At 40.4% G+C, this 26381-nt stretch overlaps 1 protein-coding gene across 5 annotated transcripts in view; it reads left to right on the plus strand.

Moving 5' to 3' along the window:
- Nucleotides 1-3980: 3980 nt before the first annotated feature.
- Nucleotides 3981-26381, plus strand: part of inava (innate immunity activator) — a 49681-nt gene continuing 27280 nt past the window's right edge. For 2 of the 5 annotated variants that reach the window (XM_008109801.3, XM_016993331.2), the window contains exon 1: nucleotides 3985-4352. The gene's annotated coding sequence lies outside the window, so the exon portion shown is untranslated. Of the gene's footprint in view, nucleotides 4353-15964; nucleotides 17838-26381 lie in introns of those variants that run through there. The other 3 variants (XM_008109802.3, XM_008109803.3, XM_062978420.1) reach the window with 2 other exon arrangements.

Here is a 26381-nt window from a genome sequence, read left to right on the forward strand (position 1 = left end):
TTTTCATTCATGAATGAATTCATACTTCAAACCATGGCTTGCAACTGACTAGTCTTCTGTCTTAATCATATTATGGATCTGTAATTGCAGACTGCTTTGGGGAAGCATTTGCCTAATTCCAGGCTGCTTTACAGTCCTTTCCTGAGGGACCCCTGGCTTTTGAGTGGGGTACAGGAGGCAATAGAGAGAAGTGGGATTAGAGAATCGATCATGCTAGTCATCCATCCAATATCTCTTTGCATAGACCATGCTGCACACTCACACTTTACATTTATTTATTTATTACAGTACTTGTATCCCGCCCTTCTCACTCAGTAGGGGACTCAGGGTGGCTTACAATAAAACATATATAAAAATAATACAGAACATTCAATCAATTAAAATTAAATACAATAAACATTCATAAAAATATACATATAATATACAATTGGCGCATTTTAATCAGCACTTTGGTTCATGGGGCTTGGTATGAAGAAAAACAACAATGTTGATAGATGGATTATGCAAAAGGACAGAAATTGGGGTAGCTTCTATAGCATCTTTCTTGAAGTAGGCCGAATATCAACAAGAAAAGGAGGAGTGATGTATTTCGGTAAACAAGTAGATATGGGGTTGGCCTTTGTACCTATTTGGCTGTTTAAAATGAATTAAATAAATAAATATACAAAATGTACAAGCAGAGCAAAGTAAGTCTGATGCCGTGATAAGCCTGAATAGTTATTTTGCTAGTGTGACGTTTGGTTAAATATACAGAAGATTTAACTCAGGCTTTTAAAAGATAAGCTTTGTAAACGGTAGGCTGTCCAAATTAAAGGAGTGGCATTTACAACCACACAATACCTCTGCAGATGAGTAAACATTTGATTTCCCCCCAAATATAAGCCTCCTCCTTGACAATTTTCCAGAATTCCCCAGTCAGCTTGTTGGAGTGTTCTGGAGGATGTAGTCCAAAAAAGGAACTTTGACAAGCAGGTTCATTGTCAGAAATAAGATTTCAGAATTTAAAAGCATATATTTTACCAGTCTTTGGCATAATACTAATTTTATATTCAGCATTGTCCCCACCTTGTAGAGAAAGATGACTGAGAAGAGAGATGGAGGGTCCAGTTCAGGTGGCTAAAGAATAAATTATGAGCAGAGCTAACAATAAATACCATGTTTGTTCAATATGCTGATTTTAAGGACTGGAAGATAAGGCAGGGATCTTAACATACATTGTTTAGGATTATTATGCAGTGCATGAGGTGCAGACCCACAAGTAATAAGAACATCAGCCCTGGCCTTGTCTTTCTCAACTGCAGAGTATGCCTGTCTTGTTTGGCACAAGTCTGCCCATGCAAAGAAGGTGGACATAGCACTGAATGAAACATGTAGAATAATCACAGGATGCTTTAAACCTACACCTGTCGATAAACTCTACACGTTAGCTGGCATTGCCCCTCCTGACGTGCGACGGGAAGTTGGTGCTAACTGCGAGAGAAATAAGGTCGAACATTGTGAAAGCCACCCACTGCATGACTATCAGCCTCCTCCCACCAGACTCAAATCAAGGAAGGGCTTCATGAGAATCACCACTCCTTTTGATGTTCCTCCAGCAACAGCAAGGGTGTCCTTCTGGGCAGCTAAACCAGGCAATCCCAACTGGATGGCCCCTCCAGGAGCAAACCAAGAATGGGCAACTTGGAAGTCCCTAAACAGACTGAGAAACGGAGTGGGTAGATCAAAAGACAACCTGGCAAGATGGCACTACCTGGAGGAATCCTCCACCTTGTGTGACTGTGGAGCTGAACAAACAACTCAGCATATGTATGCTTGCCCACAATGCCCTGCCTCATGTACGGAGGAGGAGTTGTTTAAAGCTACAGACAATGCAATTGCTGTTGCCCACTTTTGGTCCAAAACTATTTAGCTGTTTGTGATTCCTTTATTTTATCACTTTTACACTTATTTATTATGCAATGCTTTTGACACAAAATAAATAAATAAATAAATAAATAAAGAATGCTTGTCACATGATGCCATTATACCATTATAGCAATTAATCCTGCTTTTGCCTCATACTCATGACATGACATCATGGCTCTCCTGCTGTTGTTCTGCTGTAAAGTAATTGGGAATTCCATTTTTCTGTGTGCTGGAAATAATCCATTAATACTTCCCTTTCCCACTATGGTTCAGCAAGCAGATGATGTGTGAATGTCTCATTCTACTTCATTGTAGAAATTATTGCAGAGTGGGCATTGTGTGGCTGTGGTCTGGGGGATCCCTTCCTTGGAAATCTCTGGCAGGAAAGCCTTGGGTCATGAGGAGGGAGAACAAGAATTCCCAAATAAATACCTGTGTTTCCTTGGTTATCTGTGTTTTATGCCCTTGAAACCCCTTTTACTTCTAATTTTTTTATACTGCAAACAATTTGCAGTTATAGTGCAAAAACATTGTGGTCCTGAACAATTGGAAATCTCTTTTCAGATGCCTTAACTGTATGGAATGTTTTCCAGCTATTCCTCCTTTACTTTCTTGTAGAACCATATACCACACTGTAATTTATGTTTCATTATTATAATTTGTAATGCGTTAAGGCATAGCATAATAGCACTGTTACATTATGCCATGATTGTATTAGAACAACTAAAAAATATTTTAAGGCAATGCAGTCATGACATAGCCTGGGCAAAACTAGGCAGTATGAACAACACTGTCAGTACAGGGGACCCCCTTGGTGGATTGTCACCTTGTCGTGGTGAGGGGGCTTGTGTGTTCCAGTGAACACGTAGGTGTAACTACCAGAGGGGCAGCAGGGGTGGATCCAAATGAAGCAGAGAATGTTTGAGGATCGGGACATCTGTAGGGAGACCAAGATGCATGTTTATAAAGCTATTGTCCTCCCAACCAAGTTATACGCCTGTGAAATGAAGACTGTCTACAGATGTCACACACAACTCCTGGAACGATTCCATCAGCGTTGCTTCTGAAAATCCTGCAAATCTCATAGGAAGATAGGCAGAGCCATCCTGAGGTAATTTTCCTTAGTAGGTAAAGGTACTTTTTGGCGCCCCCCCCCCGCGCGGCGTGGGAGGTGGGGCTGTGCGGTGCAGGGGTGGGGCCACGCGGGGGGCAGGGGGCGGGGCCAGGCTGCGCGGCACGGGAGGCGGGGCCAGGCCACATGGACTGCAGCGGGAAGGCCCAGCCAGCATCCTGTTAGGCATCCTCAGAGGTTGTGAGGCATCCTCAAAGTCTCTGAGGATGCCTGCCCTAGATGTGGGTGAAATGTTAGGAGACAATGCTTCTGGAACATGGCCATACAGCCCAGAAAACTCACAGCAACCTAACTATATTGTAGTTTGACACTGCTTTAACAGTCACAGTTCATTGTTATGGAATCATGGGAAGTTGTAGTTTTACAAAGTCCTCAGGCTTCTCTGCTGAGTGCTAGTCCCTCATCAAACTACATCTCCCATGATTCTATAGCACCGAGCCATGGTAATGAATGTGGTGTCAAACTGAATTAATTCTGTTGTGTAGATGCACACCCAGTCTACCACTTCACTTCTCCAAGCAACGCAGTACACTGCTGGCTTCACCTGTGATTTTTCTGTTTCACTGAATCCTATTATATTATCCTGATCATCTTTTCCCAAGTAACTTGGAGGCATTCCTGGCCCCTGCTGTGTGCTAGCTTATTAGTTTTGCCATGCTAGGCTTGGTCTCTCTGGCAAAGAGTTCGGCTAATCCATCACTAATACGACATTAATAGCCAGCTGCCCTGCACACTTTCCTTCTGGGGGGATCTCTCTGATGCCATTCTTTCACACGTTCTCACGGCACAAAAATCCGCCACAGGGGAGGCATTGTATTGCCGGGAAGAAGCGCTTTGATTCAGCAAATGACTCTTTCCTACCACGAGGGCCGAGGCAAGCTGGGCTGGAAACGGGGGTCAGAGGAAGGGAGGGGGTGGCTAGCATTCCCTTATAAACTAGAAATTAACATAAATCACTAATATCGCCATATGAAAAAAGAGAACCTTGTAGCGTGGGATGTTTTTGCGCTACATTTCCCAGGGAATTCTTGGAAATTTTCCCATTCCTTTCTAGTGGAGCACATTGAGGAGAGAGATCCCCCCATTTTCTTCCAGGAATGGTCTGCTCCAGGGACAGATGTCTTCGGGTCTTTTAACATTTGGGATGTCGCTAATGCCCAAGTTACACGAAGTGTACACGAAGGTTGACTAAAGTACCGAGAAGAGCAGGAGAAACCTGGAAGGCGGAGGAAGCAGCAGCAATAACCCCCCTTCCTCCACTCCCTAGGCATAGAGGAGAAAGCCAAATACATGGAATGACTTGCTTTTCAAATAGGTAAGTGAAAAGTTGGGCAGAACTTTTTGAGACGAGTGAAATGAAACCACCTAGCCATTCGGAGGGAATATGTGTAACTAAACGCAGATGTGATGGAATCAAGGCACTCTTACAAAGCACAGATCCCCTTTTCATGTAACTTGGGCATTAGCTTGTTCATAGAAGTTCTCTTTGACTATCCGAGTTGGAATTTCCCTTCCTGAAACCCTTTGATGGGCACCCAGAGTTAAAGCAAAGTGCAGACAAAAGCTGGATCTTCTTCCAGTAGCTCCTGTTGTTGGAGTCCCTGCTACTACCAGTGGTACAAGATCTCAGCAAATGGTTGAGGAGGAAATGGTGTGTGTGTTGATGGTTCTTGAAGAAGAAACTGATGAGCAGAGTCTGGAGAAGTTACTCTTTTGAAGCACAACTCCCAGAGTTGCCCAGCAGTAAGTCCCAGAATTGAGATGTTAAAAAGTTACTTTTCTCGTATCTGGTTATGAAAGATAAAAATAGGGAACTTCTTGTTGGAAAAGGATCACCTCCTTAGTCACAGAACCAGAAGAAAATAAATGGTTTGTATTTATTTGGACTTTAAAAAGTAGAAGTATGTGAGTAAACAATTGTTTCTGGGCATAAGAAACATCTGCAGCAGTTTAATTCTTCTCCATGCTAGGATACATTTGTCATTCATTAATGTTTTCAAATGTCATTTTCTCCACAGAACTAAATTTCTTAGGGAAAGATCTTTAGACATGAAAACTTTGGACTAACCACAGCAAGTATGTGACAAAGAACTATGAGTGAGGTTTAGTTTGCTCCATAACTGAACGAATGAACTGGTTCTATACATGTGTAACTAGAATTTAAAATTGCTTGTAGTGCATCTGAGGAAGTAGACTTAGCCTATGAAATAATGTGCTACCAACTTCATTCTCTCAGTCTCAAAGACCCCTTCTACACTGCCATATGAAATCCTGATTATCTGATTTGAACTGGATTATATGGCAGTGTAAACTCATGTTTTTGTGTCAAAAGCAAATTGAGAACATACTGCAAGTTGCTTCTGGTGTGAGAGAATTGGCCATCTACAGAGATGCTGCCCAGGGGATGTGTTACCATCCTGTGAGAGGCTTCTCTCATGTCCCTGCATGGGAAGCTTGGGCTGACAGACAAGAGCTCACCCCAACTCATGGATTTGAACCGCCGACCTCCAGGTTAGCAGTTCAGCTGGCACAAGGATTTAACCCATTGCGCCACCACAGCGTCTATCCGTTTTAATAATATGGATTATATGGCAGTGTAAAAGGGGCCCAGGGTACTGCAAGACCTCATTATATTCTTTCATGTATCTGCACATGAAAAATTAAAGGAACCTAAGCATCAGACTCCTAGTCATGTTTTGGTCATATTTGCCAGAAAGTCAACTTCAATTTACTGTATTTTTTTCAATTCTAAGCTACCATTGATCGTAAGTTGCACACTAATTTCCATACACCAATAGAAATAAAAGCTCTCTCTCTCTCTGTATATAAAAGCACCCACAGTTCTAAGATGCACCTTATGTTAGAAAATGTATCTTAGAATTGGAGAAATGCAGCCCTACAAATAAGAGACCTCTAGGAGCTCCAGTCTTCAATGGCTCTGTTCTGGTCTTGCAAACTCAGGGCTATAGAATCTTTGATTGAATCAATCCAGCAGTGGTCATGCTGTCTGGGGAATTCTGGGAGTTATGATCCAAAAAGTAACATTTTCAACAACTGTCAATATCAACAGTCTCAGGGTCACTATCCCTTTCCACTTTTTACCATTTTCACAGTCTATTGCAGTTTTCCTGATAAGTACCATGCACTCAAAACGCTTTGTCTACAAAACAATGGAGCATCATTACTTGTGGTAACTGTGGAATTGGCTTCAATAAAAGTTGGAATGCCTGAAAAATGATCAGGTACACAGACCTTTAAAATAATAGTTACATATCCTTTTAATTTATGACTAACATGGTTAATAGGCAGGGAAGTGGGACAGATATGCATCTGTGATAGGCTTTATCTTTCTGGAGCAAAAGGAGTTGGCCTCTCCTCCTGGCCTTGATGGGATGATGGATGGCCTGCATGCAGGGGGCACTAAAAGGGTGTTTGTCCTTCCGTGCTCTTTATTTGCAGAGGGCACGTCTGGCATCCATTGGAAAGAGGGAGATGAATCCCTTCAGTGTTATGAATTTCCCTCCTGTGAGGCTGCCTCTGATGACAGAGCCTGGGAGAAGAGAGATAGGACATGGTTCTTTGGGAGAAAAGCCAAATGGGATGATTGGGGTGTTTATGATAAGCTTCCTCCTCATAGTAGATCTGGGAAAGCTTTCCGGAAGGCACAGTGCAACACAAGTTATTTTGTACAGTGCTTCCATTGGCAAGGGGACAGCTGAAAGAGAAGTGAGGAAGAGTTGGCTGAGAACCTAACTCAATTCCCAGAGGCAAGGGTACTGTACTCAAAAGAAAAGGCTGCTGTTTGCAGATCAACGGATTCTTTATCTGGCAGTACCTCTCTGCAGTCCTGAAACTTGGCTATCTCACATATATCTTCCAATGCTCAGTTGTTGTTGTTTTGTTAAATCATAGTGAAAAGGTAACAAAGCAAGTTAGGTTGGACACAATGTAAATGTCCCAAATGTAAAACAATATTTCCCGTATGCATCTTAGGTATGCTGTTTTAATTATATACAGTATTTGTATCAAAGTGACCGCATCATCTTACTGAAAGAGCTACAATACGTAATATTCAAAAGAACTCCTCCAGATGGAACTAATGTGTAAAAAGGTTGTTTCTGCAGTTCCTGGTACCCTGCATACCCCATTTGGTCTTGAGAATTGCAATGGGAGTGAAGTGAGACAAAGCTTCTATTTCACTAGTGACCAGACACAAGTCAGATGCAGTGCTTGATGTAGGCTGTGATCACTGATCCATGATTTGGAAACCATCTTGGGTCTCACTCTAGGAAAAAAGCATCATACAAATAAATTAAATAAATATTGTGCTTGGAGCCCCCTGTGGGGCAGCGGATTAAACCACTGACCAAAAGGTTGGCGGTTCGAATCTGGGGAGCGGATTGAAAACATGCAAATGTGAGTAGATCACATTTACCTCCCACTCCGGCAGGAAGGTAATGGTGCCCCATGCAGTCATGCCAACCACATGACCTCGGAGGCATCTATGGACAATGCTGGCTCTTCAGCTTAGAAATAGAGATGATCACCACCCCCCAGAGTCAAACACGACTAGACTTAATGTCAAGGAGAAACCCTTTACCTTTACCATGGTGCTTAGCTTCTCCCTTGGTGCACAACTCAGTTATTCCGTGCTATTTTTGTTATTACTTACTGTGGACAATTCAGACAGTTCATCACCTGTAGCTATCTGGCTGGCGATAAATGTCAAGTAACTCAGTTATGTAGAAACTTCAATGAAAGTGCCAATGTGGTGTAGTGGTTTGAGTGCTAACTAATCTCATAAATGCAAGTATGATGGCATTATGTACACCTGGTGGTGAGGTTTTTCAAGATTGACCTTGTAGAAAAGATAAACTACCCATCAGGGACAGTATGATAGGATAGTTTGAGTGTCGGATTATGACTTTATTGACCAGAGTACAACTCCCTGCTCAGCCCTGGAAACCCACTTGGTAACCTTGGGTAAGTCATAAGATTTATTTTACAGCTGGGAGGGTGGGTAAGTCACACACTCCCAGTTGTAGAATAAACCTTGTAAAGAGAACCTTATGATAGACCTATGATAGGTTGGAGTCAACTTGGAACTATATACCGGTAATAGTAGCAGTAAACTTAAATGAACATTTGTTCATTAGTCTCATCCCCAAATGGCAGTCTTCATCCAGAGCTGAACTCTGATATGTTTGTGCCATACCATAGTAAGGGACCAAAGTAGGACTTGCGGAAGCAACTAAAATGTTTAACTTCAGTTTTCATGCCTGTCAGCTGTCTTGTCCAATCACTCTTATAATGGTCAAACTATACATTATGTTAAATATGTGGGTATATCTGATCCAGCTGTAACCATAGTGTGAAGGCTTGATCAGGAACTGAACCATGACACATAGGAATAAAGATTTAACATTCCAGCTGCTTCTTCCAACAAAGACTGCGATTTCTTTAAGAGAGAAGCTGCTACAGAAACAATAGTTGGGGATGGGGAGGATAAAATCCCTCTATGTTTTGTGCTATTGGTTTTGATTGTTGCTGTTATTAAAACAAAAACACTCAGAAACATTTAACGTAGCATGTTGTTTTGTCCACTGTTTTCTTAATGCGGCAGGAATGAATATGCAACAGAGGTCTTTTTGAATAAGTGTGGTCACTCTTTTCCTCATTATGATCATTTTTCAGCTGTGGTACTAACTTTTGTTTATATAAATCATGAAAAATATGGATCCTCTTAAAAGTCAGTATGCTATAACATTTGATTGTCCTGAGATATAACCTGTACTCAGGACAAGAAGGTACTGTTAGGGCAGAATATGTAGAAATTGAATGGTTTCCAATTAGCAAGTGAGTTAGGCAGGACTGCATTTTATCACGTTATCTGTTTAACTTGTATGTTGAACATATATATAAAGCAGGATTAGACTCAGAAGATGGTGTGAAAATTGGAGAGGGAACATCAATGTAGGATATGTAGATGATACCATATTACTAGCAGAAAATAGGGAAGTCTTAGAACAATTATTGAAGAAAGTCAAGGAAAAAAGTGAAAAAATGATAATAGATGATTTGTATTACAAAAAAAGATTGAAATAGTTCAAGATTTTCCATATTTTGGCTGAGTCGTTAATTGGCATAGAGACTGCAGTACAGCTATGAGAGAACTAGATAAGATCCCAAAGTGTAAAGATATATCACTGAATGTTAAAATGGGCACTATTCATGCCATCATCTTTCCATTTCTATGTATGATTATGAAAGCTAGATAGTGAAGAAAACTGATAGGAAGAAAATCCATTCATTTGAAACTTGCCGCTAGAGAAGAGTTCTACAGATATTGTGACTACTAGAAAGACAGTAATGCTTGGTAAGGCATAAGGCATTTGAAAAAGATGAAAGCCACATTCCAGATGAATAGAGCCAATCTAGGAAACCACCGCCCTGAGCCTGCAAGACCTGAGTAGAGCTATTGAGGACAAGGTGACTTAAGGGTCTCTCATGCATGAGGTTGCCATAAGTCAAAGTTGACAGCAGTTAATGACAATTAACCAGTTTGCTCCAGGAAATTCCTTCTGAAGCAGTAAGACTTGGAAAAAAGGTTTTTAGAATGGTAACTTCCTAAATCTCCAGCTAGTTTTTTCCATAGCTGTAAAAAGTAGAGTTGGTACAGGCAGTCACCACATTACAAACAAGATAGGTTTTGTAGGTTTGTTTTTAAGTTGAATTTGTATGTAAGTTTGAACAGGGATATTTTTAAAATTGTCAGCCACATGTATATAGAGAGCTTTTATAGCTTTGGAAAGAATAGGGAAGGGTTAGCATCCTTGTTGTGTTTGTTTTGCTATGTGTGCCCAAGTTCAGAAGATTTCACCTCACTTTCTGTCCCTTGGATTTTGAAAAATGTGTCTTGTTGAGGGATTGGTGAAAGAGCTTCAGTGGAGTCACCTCTTTCTCTCCTTCCCCAAATTTTGCTATTGAGCAATTCCATCTCTTTATTTCCATTAGGTTAGCAGGAGTAGCAACATTGTCAACATTTCTGAAAGTTAAGGAGCTGCTTGCTCTTGTGTTGCTTTCTTAATATATTTCATGGGGCTTATTGTAGTACACTGAGAAACATCTGGCCTATTATTGAGGCAAAAGAAGCTGACCACCTGTCTAGCAATCAAAGTTCAGAAGTCCTCTTCCTCCCTCAGACTTCCAGAATCCTCCAACCAGCAGAGCCACTGGACAGATTCTAGAGGTTTGTCATTCAAAAATATTTTTCTAGTTTGAGAAAGTGACCATATTTTCAGGAATAGTAATTTAAGCATGTACGCTTCAATCCTTCCAACTCTGTAAACATTCCTCGTACCAGCGCCCTCTGGTGACATTAAGACACAATATTTTGTTAATGGTTTTGTAAACCTTTATCTCTCTGGATGGTTTTGACTCACAATGCACAGAAGAGCTACCTAACATAGTCAGTGTTGAGGCAGTTTTGGGAATTATACTGGAAAACTTCTGGAGAGCCAAAGGTTCCCCACAACTGCTATAAGGCATCTATTAAAACCTCACTAATCTTTAGGAAGTAGCTGCAATGAGGCTGCTGCTGGAAGAACCACGATTCATAAGAAGAGTTTCACATGTATGGTTATTTGACTTGTAGGGGATATTTGCACTTTGTATCTGCTTTGGGTTTCAATTAAGAGAGAAAAGCAGGGGGATAATGTGCACAATATGTTTTCCAATGGATAAAATGCCAATCACTAGAACATGAGAGCTGACCATTCTGTCTGGTGGGAGGATAGGATTTGTAGTTCAAAAAGGTAACTTCTGGACTTTGTTCCAGTTCTCAGTATCAAGAAACACATGCTTGAGAGAAAAGTTGTAAATTTTTATTGTTGTTGTTGCTGCTGCTGCTGTTCTGTTTTTAAGCATTAAAAACAAATACATAAAGTTAAAAAGAAACAAGCAGCAACTATACACACTGCATTTCTAAATGTGGTTTATTTGTTATACAACCTATTGCTTTTCTTTCCGGGCAAGACACAAACAAAGGGGCCCACACTTCAGAGCAGAAGGTTATCTAAACCATTTTCAAAAGACCTTGACTTTCTTTCATCAGGAGGTAAGTTAGATCCCAAGTATTGTTCCTAAATGCTTTGTAAAGTACTTGGGAAGTGGGAAATTGTCAGGGTGGGTAATCTTATCATTGATTATTAGGCAAACATTTACTTCTGAAGCTCTAGCATGTTTGTACTTCCTGACAAGGCTCCTTTAAAACCTGCATTACCAGCAAACATTTTAACAGAGTGAAGCATTTCTCATTGCTTCATACTGGAAAATACAGGCTGTCCTTTTTCTTGTCTTTTTCTGAACATCACCACAAAGCTGTGGTGGAGGAACTTGGCAGCATGTGAAAGAACTTGCTAACTGAAGTCTCCCGCCTTTAATATTTTTATTGGCATTAGGGATCAAATGCATAGCAGTAGATCAAGGATGGAGAATGCTTCTTTTGCAATATGTTTATTAGGGTAATACGGCAAGAGCAGTTTCCTATGTAATTCTCAAAAACCAAACACACATGATCAAAAGTGATTCCTCTTTAAAAAATTATTGTTGCTAACAACATTTTCGAAGCAGCCAAGATTTCAGATTACCAGGAATTATTTTTGAGAGCTGAATAATATGTGTTGAATCTGTTCCACAGTCCAATGGCATATGATTCTCATAACAGGGCAATTGACAAAACAGTACCATGTGTTAGGAGAAAAACATGTGTCTGTACAAGTTCTCTGTTCTTTGCTTCAATAGCATATAAAATCCATTCCATACATTGTGCAAACTAAGCCTGTGTTTGACACATGAGGCTTCAGATGATTTCTGGGTAAGAAGTAGTAAACTAACCTGGGGTATGTTTACACTGTAGAATTAATGCAGTTTGACACCACTTTAACTGCTATGGCTCAATGCATAGGAATCATGGCAGCTGTAGTTTCACAAGTCTTTTAGCTTTCTCAGTCAGAAAGTGTTGGTGCTTCAGCAAATAACAATTTTCAAGATTCAATAGCATTGAACCACAGCAGTTAAAGTGATGTCAAACTGCATTAGTTCTTCTGTGTAGGTACATCCTTGGTCAGACAGAGAGGGAGTGATTATAGGAGTGGCGAGAGGAGAGAAAATAAAACAACAGCTGATTAAAAAGTAATGCATTGCTGGGCTGCGTTCTTTCTTGAGGCACTTACTATTTTATGCTAGATAGTTCTGCTACTGCTCTGAACCACATATCCCAATCCCTCAAAGAAAGGGAGTGAGAAAACCCCATTTATTTCTATAATGTAGAGACATACAAAGATTAAAAGCCTTACCAGCAGTCAAATTGCTGCATTTTGAACAATGGAAGTTTCTAGATTTCAGTGACAGATCAATGTAGTGTGTGTTTCAATAATAATCTACTCTTATTGTAACTTATAGGTGTATGTGGTAAGTTTTAACTTTAGGAAAGTTGTCACTGGTATACCACTACACTTAGCACTCGATCTATAAACAGTTTCAATTTTATTCAATGCTAATCAAGGTGGCCAGTTGCAACATTCACACTTGCCTCCAACAGACAAGAGTTCTTTCTCCCACCCTAGACCTTCCACAGATATATAAACCCCACTTGCCTAGTTTCCAACAGACTTCACAACCTCTGAGGATGCCTGCCATAGATGTGGGTGAAACTTCAGGAGAGAATGCTTCTGGAACAAGGCCATGCAACCTGGAAAACTCACAGAAACCCAGTGATTCCAGCCATGAAATCCTTCGACAACACAGTTTTCAATTTATGTACACTTTTCAAACCTGCCTTTTATGAGGGAAATAAAGCCTTATTCAGAACCTGTTAGCTATTCAGACTAGCTTCTCCAGCCCAAACCAAAACAATATTGTTTGAATTAAAGCTCAGATTTGCCCATGTTTGTATCTCTTGTGACATAAAATTCTCAATCCTTATGAACATAATTCCTAGCTTTTATGATAACATCCCATGGGGAAAATCCAACTGCCTTAACTATATGGCTACTCTTAAAAGCTCAGTGATATTGCTAAGCCTGAATGTTGAAGCTTCTATTTTGTACACATCAGAACAGAAGGGAAAATTACCACAAATCTGTATTGGCATTTTACCTTGAACTGTCATTAGCAAGCCCCGAGGATTTGTTCATCTGAATAAACATCACATTTCAAATTTTATTCAGTTATACATGGAGACCAGAGCAACAACAGAGTAAATACAATTCCCAGGATGGAGATTTTGTTTGTTCTGCACATCTGGTGTTGGTGCCTCATTGAAGTGCAAATTATTTGTTCAAGTAAAAACAGTTGTTCTGATTGAGCACCACAATTAAAATAATGTATATGGCATTTTAAGTTGAAAATATTTTGCAATTCCCTTCGTGTTCATATCTGGGACGACACTATGAAACAGGTTATTCTGGTTTGCCACTTGGAGAAATAGGACTGAGTCTTGATTTACTCAGCGTGAGTCCACTGATGAGCAAGAAGTTGGACTTTGGTCTTATGCATCCCACATTCACTGATGGTCTTTCAGAGCTGGGTTGTGGGAAGCAAACAGAGATGAGCCAGGGAATTAGAGTTATATAGTAGTCAAGGACTGAAATTCTAACTCAGAACCATAGGACTTATAAGAGGCAGCGGCAAGAAGCAGCTCAGAAGGACTGAAGAACAATTCAGGACTGAGGGATAAACCAAGAGGCAGAACTGGAAATCAAGCTAAAAGACAAGTCCAAAGAACAACCAAGGATCCATGAACATGTCAGAGCCAGTAAGGCCTTGTTACTTAAATAAGGCTTAGTAGGAACAGGGAGTCCTTTTACACTCCTTCCTGTCCAGACGTTCTGATAGCCAGCCTGGACTTGAACATGCCTCACTGAGAAGATGCCAAGTTCTGTTGTGGCCAACCACAGATACAGCATCTCCTGACAAGTCTTCCCTAGTGTTTGAGCCGTAGGATGTTCAGACAAGGAGCCCAGAATATCAAGGAGTCTGAAAAGGTGGGGAATCTATGCCAGTGTTTTTACTATTTCTGATGCCTAATGGAAAAAGAAAGAGGAAGGAGTTCACAAGGAGGAAGGTGATTGGATCTGTGCCATACAGGAATGTGTGTGTGTGTGTGTGTGTATACAGAGGGGGAGGGGGACTGTTTTGACTGCATCAACATACAGTAAGTTGGGCATTGACGGATATATGGTAACAATGTAAGTATGGGAATGAACATCTTTTTTTACATTGTCTCCCCTGTCCCTATTCTTAGTAGATTAAAAACCAGAGTCTGCATCTTTCTGACGGCTCTTTGATTTATCTGTATGATATGCATGTTGATCAAACTGATTTATGGGATTTTGCTATCTAAACGGAAATTCTGATTCCAGTCCAAACTGATCATGTGTAGATCTGGGGAGAATGTTATTTTCTTGAAATGCAAGTTGGCACTGGTAGATGGAGGATTCTGAATGTTGTGGTCTAGAATTTCTACTTTTCCAAGTATTATTACCCTTGACTGTTGTATAGTTGAAAAATATTGGTCATTATAGCAGAAGCATAACTAATGGATAAGCAGCAGCAGCACAGAGGAGATGCATGACAGCAATGAATGTGGTAGAAAATAATGGTGAGCAGGCTTGTGGGTAGTCAATGGGGGAACAGTTCATTGCTCCTTCCAGATCACTGCTATAGTTTATGGCAGTGTTTCTCAAACTCTGCTCCTCCAGATGTTTTGGAATCCAGTTTCACAATTCCAAACAGCTGGTAAGATGGCTGGGATTTCTGGGAGCTGAAGTCCAAAACACTTGCATGAGCAGAGTTTGAAAACACTGGTTTATGGTATGGATAACCCTGGTGATGGTGAAATGTGGTACATTTGGATGGTACCATATTGAAGGGGGCTTTCAATTTTGGTGACAAATGTACACATAAATTTGGGATTGGTACATTATAAGGAATCTAAATACCTTAAAGGTGCCAGTTCCATCAGATCTTGGAAGCTAAGTGGGGTCAGTCCTGGTGAGAACTTGGATGGGAAGAGCACCAATGAATACCAGGTTCTGTAAGCTATATTTCAGGGAAGGAAATGACAAAATCACCTTTGAGTATTATTTACCTAAGAAAACTCTGAAATGCAGGAGGTTCCCATGTTAACAGGCAAATTGAAGGCACATACACGAAGGGAAGCAACAGATTTTAACAGTTTAATTGTCCCTGATAACATTGATCACTCCTTAATTTGGCCGGGACCTGGCACCCAGATCAGGGCTTTTACACTGTTTCTTCCTGGATTTGGTTTTCCTCATTCTATAGTACAGACATTATTGTCCTGCTTCATTGTAATGGGCATGGTTTAGACAACAGTAGGCACCCGCATGAACCCTGACCTACTGCACAGTGTTTATTGCAAGATCTGGCTTAAAGCTGGCTGTGATAATGCTTGGCTTGGCTTCCATACCCATGTCTGCAATAGTTTAAATTGAGGAAACAGCTTTCCTGCTTTTGAATTATTTTTCTTGTCATTCTTTCCTTGATTTATATGTACTTTTGAACTCTCTCAGCTATTCTTGACCAGTGACTATTTAATTGCAGTAATTCATAGAAGAAAGATTCAATCCTTGATTTAATTTGATTTGATCTGATTTTGCATTTTTGATTATCAACTTACTAATATATAAACGGAAGATTGCACTTTCTAGACGTGGGGAGGAATTCTTTTTAAAATACATTGTCTTTCAATAATGTGTGCCGAAGTTGCCATGTTTTAAGTATTGCTTTTCTTGGAAAAAAGTGGCCAGTTGGTGGCTTTTCATTAGTGGCATTTGCTTTTAATTTGAACCTTTAAAGAGCTATCAAAAGTATTGGACCTATTTTCATGTATTATTGGTACCTTGGATAATTTATTTAATAATCAAACTAAAGTTGGGAATAGATTCACCCCTGGCAGGTTGGAGTGGACAGCAGCCACTTAAAATAGCAATTTAAGAGTGGTTGAATCCCTCTTCTATTACTTTTTGAATAATTCAAATGTGAGCAATAATCAGAGCTCATACAAATATGGGAAATTCTACTTGACTGTCAGGACTGAACTGTTTGCTCTTGCCAATGCAGTTTCAATTTATTTCCTGACACTTATTTTAGTAAAATGAAGGAGCTTTAGGAGGAAAATATCTAGGATCCCATGGACAATGTAGAAATTGCAGTGAAAAGTACTGTAGCAGATAGAGGGATGTATTGTGTACCCTCATATCAATGCTTCTCTGCTGTAAAATCTCTCCTCTGAAAGCTGTATTTCTTTAACACTACTTGTCATGGCTTTGTTATGTGTCTGAATGACAGATTTATTTGTTTTTATATTCTCAGTCTTTACCAAAATACAAAATGTTGTTGTTGTATGCCTTCATACTACTTCCTATTTATAGTGATCTAAGACAAACCTATCATGAGGCTTTCTTGGCAATATTTGTTGAGAGGGGCTTGCCTTTGCCTTTCTCTGTGGCTGGGAGAGTGTGACTTCACCAAGATCACGCAATCACTTTCCATGATCAAGCACAGATTCAAACTCTTGTTTCCAGAGTTGTAGTTCAATGGCCAGTTGCATGCAACCACAAGATGCAGAGCCAACCTTAAGAAATGGGGCTATAAAGTGGAGTTCACGACATGCGAGTATGGAGAAGAGCAAACCACAGACCACTTACTACAATGCAGTCTGAGCCCTGCCACATACACAATGCAGGACCTTCTTCCAGCAACACCAGAGGCACTCCAAGTGGCCAGCTACTGCTCAAAGGAAATTTAGCATAATGCCAAGTTTTTAACTTTATTTGTGGTTTTTTAAATACATTATAACTGTATTCTCAATTCGCTTCTGACACGATAAATAAATAAAAGTTCAATGGTCAAACCGTGCTCGCTCTCAAAATAGTGTAGCAAAAGGTGCTCTCTAAAGTTATTAGGAAAGGCTTAAATACCAAAGGCACTGGGCCATATCTGATTTTGGAAGCTAGGCAGGGCCAGCCCCAATTAGTATTTGGATGGGAGGTTGTAAGGTGCTATAGGTAGGATGTCAAAGGGAGGAACAGGCAAAACTGCCTCTAAGTATTCTTTTCCCAAGAAACCCAATAAAACGCATGGGATATGTTGACAGGCAATTTGAAGGCACTCAAAGTACAATAAACAAATTTTAGTATAGGAATAATCTCATGTTTAAGTGCTAATGAAATGCCAGATAAAGGCTCAAAGCACGTTTATTTCACAGGAAGTTTTAATAAATAAAATGAGAGTTTCACTGCACATGGGCAAGATGTATTCTTGGTCTTAGCCTGGCTATGATTAAAATATTTCTACTTTTTTTTGTCAATCAATTGGTTAAGAAGCGGAGGGGATTCCTGGCTGCCTTTTGCAAGAAGCTTCTTTGCAAAGTCCCTCCCCTCGAGTGCCATGTGTTGGCTTGTCCTTCTGCGCCTGGAAGGATTTGGCTGTGCTGATTCTGCCGGGACTGAGAAGGTATTGCTCACCTGCCCCTCCCCTCTGACTCAAGTCAAGACAAGTCACACCGTTTGTTTGGCATAGCCAGAGCCAGAGCAAGAGCAAGAGCAAGACAGCACCTGGAAGAGGGAAGCAGCCAAGGGATCGGAAGTGTGGACTGCACAGAAAATTCAGTACCAGGCTTGGTTTTCAAGCACTGGAATAAACCTGTCAAGAGTTTCCTTTCACTGATTTTTCTCTCAGTTCCAATTGCTGAATCAGGGACTCAGTCCAGCAGGTAAGAAAATCTGGAGGCTTTCTTTTATACTGAACAAGAGGGAGAATTGCTGTTTATTCAAGACCAGGACAATCCAATCTGTTAGAAAACATTGTCTAAACTCTTTAATGATGGGGTTTTCTTGCTCCTTGATGTTCAAGGGGGTGGAATCAAATTTGCTGGTTACTTTCATGATTTTATTAATACTGGGATGATAGTTAAATTAGAGGTCTGATTAAACCATCTGTCCATTTCCTATGTGGGTTATTTCATTCATTACAAATTCTGTACAAAGAGGTGACCAGTATGACATATAGCTTGCCATGTGTTACTTGTGTATTTTTTTTTTTTTGCTTAGGCCATTTGTAGCTTTTGTATGTGTGTGATAGTCAGATAAACTACATACAAGTTATCCTGTATAGCTATTACTTTCGTATAGGAAGGCTGTTCTGCAAGAAAGGGCTCTGAAGCTTTTTAAGCAAGATGCTCCTCTGTTGTTCTCTTAAGTGGTTTCTGTATCTAGAAAACAGGACTGAAGAATTGGTATGGGAAGACATCCAAATGAATAAAGGCAGGATTGAGAAAGAACAGACAAAAGACAAATTTTGTTTCCATCCTTATTTTGAGCTTCTTGAATGACAAGATAGAGAGGAGTGGGTTCTTGGAAAGATTACTTTTGGACTACAATATCCAGAATTCTTCCAACCAGCGCGGATGGACATTCACTATGCAGGCTCAGGGGAGGGATTATGAGATTGGGGAAGGATTCTGGGAGACTGAGAGAAAAAACAAAAATATATCCATGCTCTGGAACTGTATGGTTGCAGTGAACTCTGGAACTTTGTGACTGTTACTGTGAAGCCCTTTCCTTAGCAGTAAGAGGCTGCCACTGCTGACCTGTCAGTAAATAGAAAGGGAAGTGAACTTAGTACCTGTTCCAGTGGCAACAGTTAAAGGGTCTTCAGGTCAGCAGTGTGGGAACAGAGCTGCTGCTTAGCTAGTGTCCCCAAACATGAATACATAATATGATTATCCATGGTCCTCAATACTACTTGCTCCTCAGTCAGCAGTTGCACACCTGCATAGTGCTGACCTAGCAACCTCCAATGCCTTCTCCACTGGTGTGGAAGTCATGCTCCTAAGGGCCTCAAGTTCTTCTCTTTGTTGATTGCTTTTCAGTATTAGTGGCCTTTTAGGCCCCATCTACACTGCTAGATAAAATACAGATTATCTGCTTTGAACTGGATTATATGGCAGTGTAGACTCAAATAATTCAGTTCAATGTGGATTATCTGATTTGATAATCTGGATTATATGACAGTGTAGAAGGAGCCTTAGGGAACCCTTCCAGTGATTGTTGCTGCTTCTAGTCTTAGCATATCTCAGAGACATCTGCTGGCCATCCTAAACAAAATAATGTCTTACTTTGTATTAGCATTTAAAACTTCAAGTCTAATTGGAAATAATGTCTTACTTTAAATTAACAATTAAAACTTCAAGAGTTGTCCCCTTTGAGTGGTATAAACAGTGAACACATAGTCTCCACAGAGAATGGAATAAGGGATGGGTACAAAATCACTAAAGCTTTGTTGATGAGATAGATACATAGTAGTTCAAAATGAAATTAGGAGAAACTTGTTGCTGCTTTTGTGATTGTCAGGGAGATAGTTGGTATCCTTGGCTTTAGGTGTCGCTCCAGTCTTAGACTGAATGGGATGCAACATTTATTTCTGTTGGATGTAAGCAAGACAAGATAGCACGGTGTAGTGCTTAGAATATTGGACCTGGATTCCGAAAAACCAGGATTCAAATCCCCACTCAGCTATGGAAACCCCTCTGGGTGACCCTTGATCAAGTCACACGCAAACTAACTACGAGTGTGGCAAACCTCCTCTGAGTAAGTCTTGTTAAGAAGACATGATGATAGAGTTACGAGCTGACTTGACATCAGAGAACAAGAACAAGCATGATCTACATTTCCTAACAATTAAGGTCAATGAAATTTCATAACTGCAGTTCCCCCCAGCAGAAGAAATTGCTCAAACTTCAGAGCTGGGGAAAGTTTGTTTTATGGACTACAGTTTTCAGAATTCCTTTCAGCCAGCAAAATTGTGCTAGTGGGAAATTCTGTATCACCATCCAAAAAAGCATTTTCCCCCTCTCAAACTTGTCATGTTTAAACTATTACAGAAGGTTTTAGTATTTTATTGATTGGGTTGCTGTGAGTTTTCCAGGCTGTATGGCCATGTTCCAGAAGCATTCTCTCCTGACTTTTTGCCCACATTTGTGGCAGGCACCCTCAGAGGTTGTGAGGTCTGTATTGTATTGATGTTGATGATGATGTTTATTTATATCCCGCCTTCTCTCTCCATAAGGAAACTTAAAGTGGCTCACAATTAAATGTATTATAATACAACTTAAAATATACAATATACAAATATTAAGATAGTATTAAAATTATTAATATTCAAAACGATTCAAGTTAAAACCATAAAAGCATATAAAACCACAGCATCCCCTGACTTAAACACCTTCATTTTTAAATGCCTGCCTGAATAAAAAGGTTTTAGCCTGCTGCCAGAAGGATAGCAGGGAAGGGGCCATTCTGGCTTCCCTGGGCAGGGAGTTCCAGAGTTGAGGGGCAGCCACTGAGAAGGAAGGCCCACTCTCTTGTTCCCACCAACTGAGCCTGAGGTGAGAATAGGAATGTATTAAATATGTATATAAATATTTATCATTGGATACATATTACTAGTAAAAGGTAAAGGTTTCCCCCTGACATTAAGCCTAGTAGTGTCCAACTCTGGGGGTTGGTGCTCATTTCAATTTTTAAGCCCAAGAGCCAGCGTTGTCCGTAGACACCTCCAAGTTCATGTGGCCGGCATGACTGCATGGAGCGCCGTTACCTTCCTGCCAGAGCAGTACCTATTGATCTACTCATATTTGAATGTTTTCAAACTGCTAGGTTGTCCGAAGCCAGGGCTAGCAGTGGGAGCTCACCCCACTCCCCGGATTCGATTTTGGTCAGCAAGTTCAGCAGCTCAGCCGTTAATCCGCTGTGCTACCCGGGGGCATATTAGTAACTGTGGAAAATAGGAAGAGAGTTTAACAAAATAGGTACCTCTGGACAGTATAATATTACAAGAGGCCCATTTGGAATCCACAGAATTCTTCCTCTGCCCTGGAGGAAACATAGATGTCCAGACCTCTCAGGGAGTGGGGTATCTGGGAGGATTCTTGTGAAAGGAGGTGATAATTGTAATTCAGTATCGAGATTTTAATCTTATAATGTTTCAATTAGTCAATTAAAGTTGCACAGTTAATTAGAAATACAGTTCAGCCAGTTGGCAGCCCTATTTCTGGCTCAGAGAGTAGAAAGCAAATAAAAAGGAGCTCACTCAGCACGAGTTACTTTTAAAACTGCTCAGGGGCTTGTTGAAACATCCTCTGACTTCGATAGGGGAAGAAATGAAGTTTTTGAGTCACAGTCTGGGATTGGGTGCCTGGAGGACCTTTCCAGGAGGACATTTTATTGTTACAAATAAATCCAAAGTTCTTAATCAAGACCCATGGGCAACAGGGGTTGGGGGACAGTATTTCCTGAAGCAGGGCTTCTGCTTGGAGAATATTTTACTTCTTAAGCAAATCATTCACAGTGACTTGTAACTGTAATGCTGTATTTATTCATGTCCCATTACATTTCCCTTGGAGTGCTGTGTGCACTGCATTTGCAAATGAGTCTTGATTGTCTACCGGCTAATGTTTCTGTCATCAATACAATTTATCCTCCCACCCATGCTGCATACTGGGGAAGTAAAACAGCAATTATAAAATAATAACAGTTTATATTATGTAAATTAATTACAGCTATTATTATATGTATATTATTATACTTCTGAATTATTCCAGCATAGAATGCCATGTTTATGTCTTCCTCACATCAGTGTTTCATATTTTTTTAAATTAACCAATACCAATCCCTTTTTCTTTAGTTCTAAATCAGAGCTTTCCCAACATTTCATATTGGTGACTCACTTTTTAGATATGCATTATTTCACAACACAACAATTCAGTTTTACTAACTGACCAGAAGTTAAACCAACCCCTTACAAGAAATATCTCATTAAAACCTTTCTTTTATATATTTTCAATATATGCGTTATTGCTTACTTCAAATAGAATCAGAGGTGTCTCATTACATTTGCGCGACACACCTACACACTGTAGTCAGTACACTAATGTGTCATGAAACACAGTTTGGAAAGCTCTGTTCTAGACTATACATTCCCCATTGTGCCTGCTGTGTTATGTTGTGTCTGTGTTTTCAATCAATTGGCTGCTTTACTGAAATCCAATCAACCCCCCCCCCCCCCACCACCACCACCACCACCACCACACAAACATTGTTCTCCCATCTCGTTCAAGACCCTTCCCTTTATTTGGACATTTACTGTGGACATTAGTGGCCAAATTTGGGTGGGAAGATATCTGGACATTAATTAATTTTGTAACCACCACTGCCTTAATCCTCTAGCTTTACTTAAATGACAGTAATATGCTTCCTGTAGCTTTCTAAATGCTAAGTAATCAGTCTTTCATATAAGCTATGGGATAAAAGGCCTGGAGCCCCATTTTAATCATTGAAACACAAAGGGCAGATTTTCATTGGGAGCCAGAGCTTGAAAAAGTTATCCCCAGCACTCCTCAGCCAGCATAACCAATTGAGAATCCCAAGACCTGCTGCTAGAACGGAGTCCAATGAATACCTATTTTTTCTTTCTAAAATGCTGCACAACGCAGTAGTATTGTAGATATATCCTTCAGTGGGAGGCTAGTCTTACCAGGATCAGTAAATGAGCTAGAAATGCAGATGAGTTATTACTTTTTCAGAAGTGAGGTGTATTTTAGATGGTTGGCTCCAGTACCTCATGACGATTTTGTTTTCCCTGAGTAGTAAGATCATCCGGGGAAGCCCTGACTCGCAGGCGTGACTGTTGGGTATGAGAGACAGGGCCTTCTCGGTGGTGGCCCCTCAGCTATGGCACTCCCTCCTCTGATCATCAGGAAGAAAGTGAAGACATGGTTGTGGGACCAAGCCTTTGGACAATGATTCCTAGTGCAATAATGATATCTTAGTGCAATAATGAATAATGCAAGTGACAACCGGAATGGCCCCTGGAATATGCTTTTAGTTTATGTGATTTTATGTGATTGATTTAAGTTCATATGTTTTAATTAGGTGATTTTAAATAGACATTGTTTTATACTATTTATGTATTCATGGCATTGAATTGTGCCTTTGTTTTGAGCCGCTTCGAGTCCCCTTTGGGGTGAGAAGGGCAAGATATAAAAAGCAGTAAATAAAAAAAAAATAGGTATGGTCCACTTGTATTCAAGAGGGAAGAGTAGATGTAGAGAACTATCAGGAAACATTCGCACAGCTACTTATTCCCTGCTCAAATGAATTTGTTGCTTGTGTTTGAACCAGTTGTTCACAGGTCAACTAATAAGTTGGAAATATTTGTGGTTCTGGTATGCACAACCATACTTCATCTACATGGGATCAAGTCGCTATGGAAATGAGGTTGTAGATAATGTGTAAACATTGTGCTAGATATGCCGAGGTCTACACTGAGTTCCCCCTGCCTCAAGATGACTCCATTGTGCCATGCTACTAGTGTGTGATTTGGTTTTTGCTTTCCAGCAGTTGCTCCTGAACGTTTCAGGGGAACTGTAAAGAACAGGGAACTGACCAGCATGATGTCTTGTTCTTTAAATAGACTAGTATTGGCATATGCTTTCCCAGTCTAGTATCTAAGATAGTGCAGAACTTAAATAAAAACTGGGCTCTGTGCCCAGGGAAACTGGAAACTAGTGTTCCCTTATACAACAGGTAGATATAATGCATCTTCTGATTGGCTGCCTATGGCAAACTTCTCTTTGCTAACAAACACACGGTGATATTCTTTGTCAAGCCAACAGGTTTGTTTGGAACTTTTCACCATCATATATCCAGACTTTTCTTTAAACTATGAGAGCTGGAAACTTTTTTGGGGGGATGGGGGTAATAAAAAAGGAAGACAAGAAAATTTCAGGATTTGAATCTTCTATGTTTCTCACCTGGTCTTCTAAATTTTCACGTACATTAAAGCAATCATGTAGCTCTGGGGAAGCCAGTCAATGAGGAAAAGGCTGGACAAAGTACACAGAGAGGCCAAAAGGGAAGGTAAAAATAGGAATATGAAGTTCAGGGTAGCTTAATGCAATTTTAAGTAAGAAAAGGGTGGACTTTAAGAATTGTATTTGTGTGTGAATAACGTCTTTCTGCAAGCAAATTTTGAATAACCTCCCTTAGGATCATATGAATTAATATTTGCCTAATGCCGTGAGTAACAGACATCTCTCTACTTCCAGAGAGAGAGTTTCTAATGCTACCAGTCAAAAAACAATGCCCCTCTCCCTTTCAAAATGTTTTTGTAAGTAAAAGACTTAAGGATAATTATTACACAGCAAAGGGCTTTTCTTTCTTGAACCACCTTGGGCCTCTCCAGTTTTAGAGTGCTTTCAGACCTAGCACAAACAATCAGAAGGCATTCTGCAGCAATTGTATCTCCTCTTCCCTCTCTCTTGCTTTTTCTTGTATGAAAAAACCTGCAGGAGTGACTATGGGGTTTCAACCTAGCCCATAAAGTTTAGTGAGTAAGTACATAATAAATCTTTATCTACAGACGGGATTTTTGGACTTGGTGTTTCTAAACATGATCAGACATATTTACCAGGTAGGGATTAAAGGCAGGAAATCTCAAATAGAAGTGTGGAAATTTTTCATGTAAAAAAGATGGCCATGTTTGGCCACTGACTGGCCACACAGTCATATACTCGGTTTCTGATGCCCTTTGCACGCTTGTTCCTTCGAGTCCTATCACACGATGCATGGTCTGCTTCGTAGAAAACCTGTAGACATCTATAGGTAAAGGATCTGCCAATAGTACCTTTTGCAAAATGGGAAATAGTCGACTTCGCTCCTCCTTTATTTCTCCATGTTTGTCAGAGTGTAGCTTTTGAGATGAGGTGGTACACTTGTCTGCAAGTCATCTGCAGTTTGGCCTCTGTTAGCAAATTGTGGAGTTTTCCATGATTGTCTCCTTTAAAAAAAAATGGAACTGAGCAGCTTCACAGAACCAAAAATATATTTTTACATTTCTCCTTTTGTATGGAGGTTCTGAATTGGTATGGTTGCGCAAGATCAGCCAGAAAAAGAAAAAGGGAAGGCCGTGACACAGGGGAACATCCAACACTGGGAGGAGTCATCCCTCTGCCGTGTGATAAGTCAAAGGCACATTGGTTTTTTAGACATGGAAAGAAGAGATCCAGATGTAATGGGCTGAGTATGAATACATGAAGGTCTCAGTCCCCACCTCACCCCAATATTTGTTCACTTACCTTAAAAAAAATAGCCTGGTTTGGCTCATGGTAGGTACTAGGGACCAAAATGTGCCCCTTGTCCACACCAAAGTTGCCCACCCATGCTTTAAGTTGTCACAATGCTCTTTGTTGTTTTTGCTTCAACAGACTAAGGCAGCTATCTATCCCACCCGAAATCTACGCAGGCAGATTTGCTTTTGGGATTCAGTGTTTCCACATGCTTCTTAACTTGGCTTTTTACTGTGCAGTCACTGAGCCACACAGAGTTTTTACAGAGGTCCAATGTCATAATTGCCTTCCCTCTGTAATCCTGCCATCTTCTTCAAATCCCTTCAAAGAGGAATAATCAAAACAGTTGCATAATATCTTTTGACTGGTAACCCTTGTAGCCATCCAACGGAAGTCACCCTCCTTCTCTGGTTATAGCTACCTGGAGGAGGAAAAATACAGAATTCCTTGAATGATTAAATCAAAGGCACATAGCATTCTGTAGGAGCTTGCAGCAATCTATATGTTTTGGTTGTGCAAGTAACTAGTCATTAAAACTATCTATTAGTCACATCACTGAGGCTAGTCTTCCTTGCTTCCTGGCCTATAAGTATGAAAGAAGTATGTTTGCCCTGGTATCCACCTAGTGAGTGTGGTTCATAGAATCATAGAGTTGGAAGAGACCCCAAGGGCCATCCAGTCCAACCCTTTTCATGCAGGACACACAATCAAAGCACTCCTGAGGGATAGCCTTCCATCCTGTATTTAGAAACCTCCCAAGAAGGAGACTCCACCATGCTCCATGGCAATATATTCCACTGTTCAATGCTCAGGAAGTTCCTCCGAATGTTTACTTTTTTATCAGTTGTAGCTGGATGTCTTGTTTTTCCTTTACATAAGAGGACTGCTCCGGCGGGAAGGTAACGGCACTCCATGCAGTCATACCAGCCACATGACCTTGGAGGTGTCTACGGACAACGCTGGCTCTTTGGCTTAGAAATGGAGATGAGCAGCAACCCCCAGAGACGGACACGACTGGACTTAACATTAGGGGAAGCCTTTACCTACCTTACCTAAGAGGACTGTGGGACAGTGTACATAGTAGTAGTAGTAGTAGTAGTAGTAGTAATAATAATAATAATAATAATAACA

Source organism: Anolis carolinensis, chromosome 4, assembly GCF_035594765.1.
Source record: "Anolis carolinensis isolate JA03-04 chromosome 4, rAnoCar3.1.pri, whole genome shotgun sequence".
Taxonomy (NCBI): Eukaryota; Metazoa; Chordata; class Lepidosauria; order Squamata; family Dactyloidae; genus Anolis; species Anolis carolinensis.